The following is an 11,879-nucleotide window of genomic DNA, read 5'->3' as shown; positions in this document are numbered from 1 at the left end:
AAAGGCGAAAAAAGTCAGTTACAAGTTGAAATCTATTCTGAGAACCCATAGCACTCAATAATAAGAATACAATTTGGTATTCAAGAGGATGAAAAACACATCTTGCAACAAGAGATTAATGGAAAACACTCTACATCTCACAATTGTCTTTAAACACTGTACCCCTCCCCCCACAGTGGTATAATCCCCAAATCAAAATATCCTCAGGCAGTGAGATAAAACAATAGAAACCTTCATTGATTACTGGTGGCAATTCAGAATAGCACAGCCACACTGGAGGAGTCTGGCAACTTCTTGGAAAACTAGATATAGTCTTAGTATAAAACCCAGCAACCTGTTGCTTGGTGTTTTTTAAGTCAGTTAAAATCATACTTCCCACACACTTAGACATGTGTGCGCACATGCACATGTTTGAGAAGTTTGGTTCAGAACTGGAATACACAGAAGAGACTAGAGTAACACTCAGTAAGTGAATGGATAGACAAATGATGATAGAGACATTTTATTTAGAGATAAAATGAACAGCTACTTTTATTGAGGTAGGAAAAATACAGGGGAACTTAACAGCATATTACTAGATGAAACTAGACAATATGAAAAGGTTTTGCACACACACACACACACACACACACAGAGCGATATGACATTGTGGTAGAGACAATACTAAGGCGGTTAGGGGTTAGGCAGGAGGCAGAAATCAAAGAGATGGACCTTAGAGCTTTTAGAGTAGTGAAACCATTTGTACAATGCTACAAAGTTGATTGTCCATAATTATATATTTGTCAAATCCACAGAATGTGGAACAGTAGGAGTGAATGATAATATGAACTCTGGACTTGGAGTGATGATAGTGTGCCAGTTGCAATCTCTACACCACTGTGATGCAGGATGCTGGCAATGACGAAGGCTGCCCACCAATGATGACTGAACACATGAGAAATATCTCAACTTTTCACTCATTATCTTCTTTTAAGTCTAAATCTGAATTAAAAATTAAATATATTAAAACTTATTTGATATAAATAATACTATTACAGTTAGCCAGACATAGCGGACTTCATCATTTGTGTGGGACAGAATGATGTTATATGACTCCTCTCCTTGGACAGAGGTTGACTATAAAATCATAGGCATTATTTGATTGATTTTCTACCTTCTGTAAATATTTTATTTACTTTTTTGTTTGTTGGAGATGGTGTCACAGTGTGTAGGCTGCACTGGCTTTGCACTTACAGAGATCTATCAGCCTTTGCCCCCTGAGTGCTGGGGTTAAAAATGACCACCACTGCACCCAGTTCTGTCTGTGTTTCATTCTGGAGTGATTGGGCAGGAGCTCGGAAGATGGAGAGAGCCCATCCCTTCCCGGAAACTTGACCCTGGATAGAAAGCACACTGTACCTTCCATGTTACAAAGAACTGTACATCACATTTAACCGTTCAGAGTGATGCAATTCTACAATGACTGTTACTCAGAAAAAAATGGCAGTCCCTGGAATTCCATTTTCTTAGAAAACTTCTTCTGTGTTCATAACTTGAGTTCGCTTTTACAATAGGTTTGGAGAACCAGAAACAACCCGAAGTTGAAGCTGGCAAGTTAGACAGAGTGAGTCTAAGAGCTCGTGTATTTTGCAAATTGTTTATAGCAAACGCAGAGATAACCATGGGAGGTAGGGCTTAGCTAAGATAAAGGTGGGAGGAGAAATGGGGTAGTGAGTCAGATAGAGAAGAAAGGTCAGATCAGCAGGCATGGTGAGAAGTGCAGCAGGCATTCACACATCTGAAGCCAAGTCAGAGCTAGGCAGGTGCTTAGAGTAAATAAGCTGCACAGAACGTTGGCTAGTTGCTCAAAGCAGAGCAGCACACAGCATGACTACAGGAATGACCAGTACACAGTATGGCTGCAAGAATGACCAGCACACAGTATGACTGCAGAAATGATCACATAGGGATGCACATAGCATCACTGCAGGGATGACCAGTACTTCTCTATGTGGGGAGTATGTTGAAAAAAGACAGAGTGCTTTTAAAACAGTTTAGTTCTCAGACAAACATGTTTTTAATAGATTATATAAATTTTCAACTTTGTCTAATATTCTAGATTAGATGTTTTCAATGGAATAAGTCTTGGGATTCAGTCTAGCATTTTCTCTGTCTTTGCCATTGATAAACTTTCTCATTTATGCTAAATTATAAATTCGGGACTAGGGTAAACAAAAGCAAATGTAATTTGTCCATTTGCTATTGCCTTACTTTCCACAGTCTAGATGTTTGGAAGTTTGGGACTTTCTAAAACATCTTACAGGACTGTGAGAGCCTAGCTATTCCAATCAAACATTTCCTTCCCCAGGAGCATGCATGCACTCTCCTCTTCTTGCCTATAGGCATTGCTCCATGCCCAGGAGAATTTAGGCTCTTTATTTTTGCTTTCATCTGCTTATCTGATTCTCAGCAAGCCTTCCCAGAATCAGGCCCTTATATACATGTTCTCATTAAAACACATCCACGATCAATACACTGAAGTTTCTATCTTTGGCTTCTACTTATCTTTTCAAATTACTCAGGGACACAATCCTGTTCCTTTATAAGAACCTACTGGCCACCACTTAAAAGCACAAAGGCCAACAGTGAGTGAATACTTAAATAGGTTACATGGAGAAGAATGGTGTTTTCTTTCATTTTCATTTTTAGAAGACATCGATACATGTCTAAAAATTAAAATATGAACAGGTATTTACACCTAATAAACTTGTACAGAAACCAAGTATTTAAATTCTATTTTCCATTGAATCATCGCTAAATTATTTTTATAGAAAGAACATTTTCTTTCCACTCAGTTTCAGGAGATTGTGTTGGGTCCCCCACTCAGGATGAGAAGTTGGTCTATGCAAACAAGCTGTCATTGAGTCCCAGGGCATTAATCATCATGACACATCCATTGCTCTGCTTCACTGTGCTGAGCCAAAGAGACGATGCTTGCGGCTTCACACTCCTCCACTCCCATCTTCTCCCATCTCCTCCTTCTCTCTGAAGACAGTTTTGGCTGCCACCATAAAATTATCACTAATGCCAAATTTTCAAGTGCAAATGGTGTTGTGTTTATTTCTGGGAACTTCACTTCACATCCCTCAGACTGGTCATTGGGGCATATGCCTACTGGAATTCCGTTTGTAAGTATCAAAGTTACTGTCGGAATTACACAATGCTAATCAAAACTGAAATATGACTAGGTAGACTTGGGTGTTATTGGAGCCATTAAGTGTTCACAAGCCTGGAGCTGTATCAGCCTTGTGTACTCTTTTACCATGCCTTCGACCTGCCTTTTACCTTTTGGCAATTCATGCTGTCATTAATTTCTGATGTGAACACTGCCACCATTGCCTCTAACTCTAGCATTCACATATTTACTTAGCAGAGAGGGTCAGAGGACTTGAAAGCTGGGGAGAACAAGCAACCATTGGTGGTCACTCTATTTAGAGAGAGCTAAGAATGAAAACCAAGGAAGAGATTTTTGACGCTCAAATAAATAGAAGGCTAGTGTAAATAAACAATGAGAGAGCCAACCTGTCATGGTAGGAAAACTGTCTGTGCTATGACAACATAGCATATGAGAAGGTCCCTTCATGGTGGCTTTTGGAGAGAGTAGTCAGGGAACATTCCTTGGAGCAGTTATCTAGAACCAGAAGGAGAAGAGTTTAAAACTAAGAGGCATTCTGCTTCTAGGCTCCCCTTCAGTGGAATGCACTGGGATTCCAGAGACACGCAGATCACAGAACAGATACCCCACAAAGCAACCAAACCAACTTTTGGCAAACAATGGAGAAATGAACATCTTAAATTTCTATTATCTTGCTGACAAGGTGCAGCATTTACAGTCCCACTGCCTCAGAAAGCTTGCAGGATGAGGTGAAGTTAGGACAGGACTTTGGTTGTCTCTAGTCACAGAAAAGAAGAGGCAGCTATAACACCCGGGTAATCTGAGAGCCTAAGGACACAAGAGGTGTTTAACCACAATGTAGGCCATGGGGGCTTGGTTTACTGAAGTGATGCCACACTCTCCGCCTTCTTGCTGAAGTAGCCTTGAACTGATGACCTATGATTAAATGGTACTTTAAGGATATCAAGGTAGCTGCCTCTCTGTTTCCTGGCATGGTTTCCTCTTCCAAATGAGGAGAAAATGACTGGGAAGCCTGGGGCTGATGCTGTATCATACAAATTCTATGAACAATTTATCTACTGATGAAATTAACTGCTTTCCAAGTATCACAGAATCCTTGTAGGTGATTTCCCCCCTTCAATAACTTCATATAGGGCTAATTAAGGACTCTTCATGCCCCTATGCAATCATTCCCCTGTGTCATTGAGAATGTTGAGTGTGTGATTTGCATGGCCCTCTCCATAGTTGTTAAAATTCCTACACACATTCATTTATATTCACTACACAGAGACAGGCCAGGGAGATTTTGTTATTAGTAAATCTCTTCGTTTATTTAATATCACCTCCGTTTTATACCAAAGGGGATTTTATGGGCTAAGCTAATGAAATTCAGAAAGCAATCCCTTGACCAAGCAATTCCTCTGTCCTTTAGAAAGTTTTCAAATGTAAACATTCACTGTTACAATAATTATGTTACAGCTGAGGAGTTGAGAATGAAGCACAGATATATTTGCATGAGATGGAACACTTGGGTCACCAGGCACAAAGTCAAGCCAAGCCACTCTGGGAGGACCAAAATAACATTGCATGTGTTCCTAAGCCACAAGGGTAGGTTACATCAAACAGGAAACAACAGGAGAAGCCAGAGTCACAAAGGAACTTCACTCTGAGTGTACAAGCACTGCTGTGAGGCTATTTACCTGAAATAATGAAACTCAACTGGCCTTCAGTGATGCAGTTACCATGGTTTCATTCTCATATTGGGGAATATCTTGGGTAACCCCAGTGTTTTCCTCTCCCTTAAACTCCAACTTGTCATATTTCTAGATAGAACATGGTTTTGTTTTGTTTTGTTTTGTTTTAAAACAATTTTATCAGAAGCAGAAGGTATTTTGGGTAAGAAGATGAATGGCTCCACTCTGTCTTATAAGTGATGTTTTCCACCCTATGGCACTTGACTTGGGAAAACTACATATAGAAAGACATGAGAAGATCTGTGCTCTTTTGACACACTTGAAACTACTGTGTGTTTTAAAACTTGGGGAAAGGTGAGTGTTAGACAGCTACTGTAAGCACGGATCTCCTTGGTCTGTGGTTGACTAGTCATCTGTAATACGCAGACAACTTTGTCACACCCATGAAAACAGTGAAGAAAGGGAAGCAAGCTGGGGAAGTGGGAAGGGTGGCGAAGTGGACTGCTCACAGTGGTCTTTTGGCATTTGGAAAATGCAGAAGTTAGCATTCTGTTTTCAAAACCTTAACTTGCCTCTCTTTGCAAGGATACCTGTGAATGCTGTTGATTTTTAATTCTTTGCTCTAAGGATGCAAAAGAATGCTTTTCTTCCTAAAGCAAGTCTATGTCATGCCAATAATCTGTACCTCTGAGTTACTTGAGTATTTCTACTAATATTTATTGTATGCTTATTATTGTCTCAATATTTCTATAACAATTTAATTTAAACAATACCTGGAAATATTACTTTTATACAGATGTAAACATGGAGGCACACAGAGACAGTATCTCCATGGCATGCTGCCTTAATAGGGAACTTGTAGCATTCTTTAGTCTTTTCCTTTACCTTACCATATGCATTCTGTTTAATCTCAGTGTCCATGTATACAGAAATAAGTGTACATTTATTTCTGCTTATGGTTTTCTCAAGGCACTTAAGTTATTTCTTGCCATCTAATGGTCTTTTGTGAATATGCTTATCTCCTTGAATTGACCTTAAGTTGTTTGGAGTCTAGGAGATTTTATATATATACCCTTCTAGTAATTGTGCTTAGTAAGAAATGAGCTCAAGCCTTAATGGCTTACATAACCAACAATATTCATTTTGTCCATAGATCTGTTTAGCCTGGGCTCAGTGAACATACATTGTCTCCACTAAGGAATAGCTAAGGCGACTCAGAATCTAAGACTGGCATTATATAACAGCTCTATTGTTCAGATGGTGTACTTGATCTTGTTCTCAGTTGGGACCTCCAGAGGTGCTATGGCTGGAATCTAAATCCAGTATTTCTGTTGAGTAGCCAAACTTCCTCAGAATACAGTGATTGGCAACCAAAGATCCTAAAAGAACCAGAAAAACACTTTTTATAGTTTGTCTGTGAACTTCACAATGCTTCATTACTGTGGGCTTAGCTGTATTTCAGTGGAGAAAATGTCTCAAAACCTATCACATAATGATAGCAAGTGGAATGAGATATAATAATGGTACTATTTCTGAAATATATCTTGTGACCAAGTAGACTTTCATCTCAGGCTCATTTCTCCATGCTTTAGACTTTCGTTTTTCAGTTTTATCAATATACATTTCAATTAATGTTTAGGAAATATAACTATTGAATAACATTTTAAAGGAGGCTGCTTTCTGCACTGAGCTGGCTTAAAACAGAAGATGTGAAGCTCTTGCAAAAGGCCCTGTACAGATGCTAATATCCCACTAGGGACAACTGGTGGGGCTTGTCAGGACAGACACATAGAGTTATGTCTTCATCTCAAGACTTCTTGGGACAATGAAAGAATGTGCTAGATTGAACTTCTAAAGAACACGCTCCTTTGGAATCTCAATCAATGAGAACATCTATAACCCTTTCTACAGAAGCATTCCTAAACTGCCCAGTGCCCTGATGTTTGGAAGTCATTATATCAGAACAGAAAAAGTAGAAAAGATGAACACTAAAAGTGAACATTAGTTTGTATTGACATTAAAATTGACCTTACTTATCAAAGGTGTCGTTCAGAGTAGAGCATGAAGAACTGCTAACACTGTTGGTCTTCTCACATCAAGAGTAGGTCTGCAACACCAAATGAGGCTTCCTGTTAAAGAGCATCTCCTGGACCAGCCTTGCAGCATCGGTTGAGAGTAGGGAAAGTACTTAGGTAGATGAAATGACATAGTGACATACCTGTTCCAGAACTCATCTCTGTTATAGCTTACCTTGTCTTTCTTATCTTTCTCATTTCTCGGCTAAGTTCTTCATCCTCTGTCTCATTGGATCTCACAGCCTATGCCAATTTTCTCTGCTTTCAGAGATGTTCATACAGTTGCATCCCATCACTTAAAATGATAACCTGCACATCAGCCTGACCCCTGCAAATCTCCCCACTCCACACTTCATGTGCATGTACGTGTGTATGTGTGTGTGTGTGTGTGTGTGTGTGTGTGTGTGTGTATAAAAAACACCCTCTCTCATCCTTCTTAGGAGTCTTAATTTGAACATGCAAACTCCATTGGGTTGTTCTCATGTTTCTATTCTGGCTCAAATAGAGTTAAGACTAGCAATCAGTAAGTACCTGTAATAAAGACTTGAGTCAGATTTAAAGCCGAAAAAGAATTTAATATGCTCATGTTTAACTATATTTGGAAAACTTCTGTCAGATCAACCAAGACTGGCTAGGTGTGCACAAAACTACAGTCAGGAGTTTGTTTCCTGGTTATTTGTAGGAGAGGTCTGTCATGCAGCATAGATTAGTTCTTCACTCAGATGGGTTGCCAGAGTGCATTTTTCTCCTTGTGGTTCCTTTATTGTTTTGAAGCTCTACATTTGAATGCACCCTAAAGGTAAAATTTACATATACAGTTATCATTGTTTGCTGTGTTTCTCCACAGATAATATTCAGCAGTAGAGTATGACTTCTTGGCAGTCACTGGACATTTCTTCAGACACAAAGAAGAAAAAGCTCAAAAGTGAGTGTCATGATATCATAATGTTGTGAGAACCTCTGAATATTTGAGTCGGACTCCTTGATGGGAAATTGATCCAGAGGACTGTTCGGATTCTCAGTTCTCTAGCAGAGTGCAAGTTGTGGCTTTAAGAATGATTAATTTTGCACAGCTACAAAATCTTGGTACTTATTGACTTTTCATTGCCAATGGCTTCCGTAGGGTAAGAGGAAAAGAAAATTATATTTCCCAGGGTGACAAAAGTTTGTGGTTTTAATATCCAGCTCTTGGAGCTGAATCCTGTTTGCTGGAATTTTGCTGCAATGCTGATAATTAAATTGAGGTCAGGCAGCAGAGCAAAATATTCAGACTCACTGTCATTGTCGTTGCCAATGACATCATCTTCCCAGTCCCTGATGATGAGTCAGAATTCTTGAGTACCTCTCTTATTGCTCCTTTATCGCCAACATCACAAAGTCTTAACATCCCATTGCTTATGTTTTGGAGGTGCTCCTCACTGCTACCCTCAGCAGCCCACCACTGTTGTAATTCAAGTGCTTATCACCCATTTCTACTGTTAGATAGCAGAAGCTGAGCTGCCTTCAGCATCCCTTCCTTGCTATAGGTCCACACCAAATCAGTTTCTCGAAAATCAGTTAATTTCTACTAAAAAATATAAAAGTAATTTTAATTTTATCATATAATCAAGTCCAAAGTTTCCAGTATGGTAGATATAGGCCTCACCCACAATCCCCAGGAAGGTGCTTGATTGTTTTCACATGCACACTATACTCAACAAACACCAAGTTGCAGTTGTTTCTAGTCCTTCCATTTGATTTTCTCCTCTTGTCAGCTCCCCTGATAGCACTCACCCTGGCCACTGTTCCTCACTGTTAAAACTGTCCTTCTCTTTCAAAGACAATTTCTACCCCTGTCTGGAGGTGAAAGTCACTTTTCTGCTAGAGTCTTTGAAAGAAATTCTTTTGTCCTCCTCCTGCTTTGTCAAGGTGGACAGCAGAGATGTTTTCCTAGGTGGGCTCATGCAGGGCAGATCTGAAGCTTCTACCTCCTTAGTGTCACTTTCCTAGAGTTAGAGGCAAGGCACTAGCCTTAACTCAGTGGAGTTCTTTAGAACTGGAGTTTTCACAGATTCTTCTTGAGGAGAACTTAGATCTAATACAGCAAATTCAGTACTAATATATTTTGTACTAACTGTTATCCAATTACTCAAATTACATTTTTAAAGAAAAACCCTCAGAATGTGATTTCATAAAGGCTGTTTAAAACACAGTAGACTATAATGGTAGGCAATTGGGATCACACAACAAGCACCTTCACCTATACTAAGCCATGTTGCTGGCCTATAAGGAATAACCTAAAGATCTAAACCCAAAGTATGTAAGTGATGTCAACAATTGTTTATACAATACATCAGCATAGAAAGTCTTTAAAACTTTTGGAATACACCACCTTACCTTTATATTTACTGTTGTGCTTAAACTGACCTCTGCTGTTTATTATGACAAAGGGAACCTACAATGTTTGTTTTGATCTTCAGCTATACTTAGAAGGTCTGATAAATGAGTAAGCTATCCTGAGATTTAGTGCTATTAAGAATTGTTCATTAAAACCATCAAGATGTTTTTATTTTTAATTTTTTTAAGAGGAAAAGCTTTTTGTTGTATATTTTTCCAAATCTTTCCTCTACCAAAGGGTAAAGATTTCAGAGCTGTCTCTCCATGTAGGTTGAAACTGTCATTCAGTTTCCTGCTTCAGTTTTGAATGGTGTGCCATTTTTCCATCAGTACCTTTGAGTATTTCATCATGTTTTGGGTAATGCTATTCATAACAGCCCTGCTATTTGGCCTCTACCACATATGTAGCTAATGTATTGGGCACAGCTCTTCCTTTGAAGCTGGTGGGAGCTTTGTGTGCACAGATGAAACACGCAGCAAGGAGGCTGGGCGTGTCTACCTTCCCCTCTACTGGATTCTTTCATCACCATGGAAAGAATTGTTTCACTCTTCTGTTGATAAGAATCTTTTTTTTTTTGTACATTTCCTATATTTAACACTGAGACAAAATGCAATAAAGCAACAACAGCCCTTCTCACCACATCCATGCAGATAAGCGAGTCAGGCAAATAGGACAGCTTGGTAGAAATTGTGACCAGCAAACTGATAGATTTTGATAATGTCTTTTAGCATGCTGTTGATGGTGAATGCTCCTCTACATCCCTCTTACAGAAGGAGGATAGACTGTATTTCACATTGTCCACCTTCTTGGTCCTTTGATTCTTAGGACTTGGTAGATGGAGGAAACAGCTCAGTCACCCTGCTTAGTTCTTCTGTTTGGTCACTGAATGCTTTCTAGTCTTCTTCCTCAGATGTCTTGTTTAACTGTGTGGATTTTTGGATGCTCTATAAATTCTCTTGGAAGTCCTTGTCAATGTTAAATGGACTTCTCTTTCAGCAAAGCACCTTACCTGGTTGCTCACCATCACTGCAAGTTTGTCCTTGTCTAGATTCTGAGGACTCACTTCCTCTAAAAGGATGTATAACAGAAGCCCCTGTGACAATCTGAGCACTTCTGACCCCTGTCACTGAGTTAATGGCTTCTTCGCAGTTCATAGATCAGACCTCTGCAACATGAGACAGGCTAGAGTGACTGAAGTTTTCATACTCAGATTCTCCTGTGTGCTCTAGACCTCCTGGGTGAAGTTGGATTTTCCCCTTCCAGATCAGCTTCAGGTGCTCTGTTTAAGAAACTCAATAATCTGGAGCTAGGCTGTGGAGGTGCACACCTATAATCCCAGAACCCGGAGGCAGAGGCAAGTGGATTTCTGTGAGTGTGAGGCCAGGCTGGTCTACAGAGTGAGTTCTAGGACAGGCAAAACAAACAAATAATTAATTAATTAGTAATCTAGAAGGGACATCCAAAAACAGGGTCTTTTGTTTTGTTTTGTTTTCATTTGTTGTTGTTGCTATTGTTGTTGTTGTTTTACTATAATGGGCTGCCATCAGGCATGGTAGCAAACACCAGAAATCCCAGCACTCAGCACTCAGAGCAGAGGCAGAAGAATCATCAGTCCCAGGCCAAAAATTAAAAACAAACCAATAAAACAAACAAACAAACAAACAAAATGTACTCTGAGAACATTAGTTGTCCAACATAAGCTGACCACTGGGGATAGACAGGCTTTTAAATCCTCAGTTCTGTTATAATTAAGTATGGAATGAGTCTAAAGGATGCTTTATAACCAAGAGATTTTTCTTGTGTAATAAATTTATGTTTTCTAATTTACTTAGAATTATTTTCTATGTATTGTTGAATATATACTTTCTTTAAAAAGATAGCTTTTTAGGGAATGCAAATAGAAAATTTTTGTAAAGATTACCCACAAATTTTTCCTTTGAAGTAGACCAATGCTGAGAAGAAAGACTGTGTCAATGCTATATGTGTTTTTAAATTTACCATTATATCAAAATAATCTTACATTTTTTAAGCTTCTTACCCTAGAAATCAAGAGTTCAGGATGGGGAAATATCATTAGCGCATAAGAGCTCTTACATAGCAACATGGTTCCTAAGAAAGGGTATGTTAATTCCTGTGTGCACATTGACTATGATCAATTCTATTTCTTTGGTGTATTTATTATTTTATTTTTAAATAAGAATTTGCTAACCATGATTAAATGTATTTTCAATCTTCTCTTAATCATTCCCAATAGTTGAGATTTATTTAATTCCAAAGAACATGGAAAGGGGAAGCCTGCATTCCATTTAGGGCTATTTTCAATGGGCTTCTTCCATGTACCTGAAGAATGAAGCAATTTCCCCTTACTCTTCTATAATTAGACTTTAGCATGGAAGATTTTTTTTTTTTTTGTCAGAATAGATGTCAAGTAATTTGGTAGATGTTGTAAAATCAATCAGAGTCTTTAAAAATTTTGTCCTGCCAAGACTGTGAAATACATTTGTACATATTCATTTCTGAATTGATGGATGGGTGACAGGCAGTGGGCAGCAAGATTGAGCACTAAATGCTCCTCGTGT

The sequence above is a fragment of the Mastomys coucha genome, unplaced genomic scaffold (assembly GCF_008632895.1).
Source record: "Mastomys coucha isolate ucsf_1 unplaced genomic scaffold, UCSF_Mcou_1 pScaffold15, whole genome shotgun sequence".
NCBI lineage: Eukaryota > Metazoa > Chordata > Mammalia > Rodentia > Muridae > Mastomys > Mastomys coucha.
The sequence above is the reverse complement of the archived record's forward strand: the minus strand, read 5'-3'. Positions refer to the sequence as shown.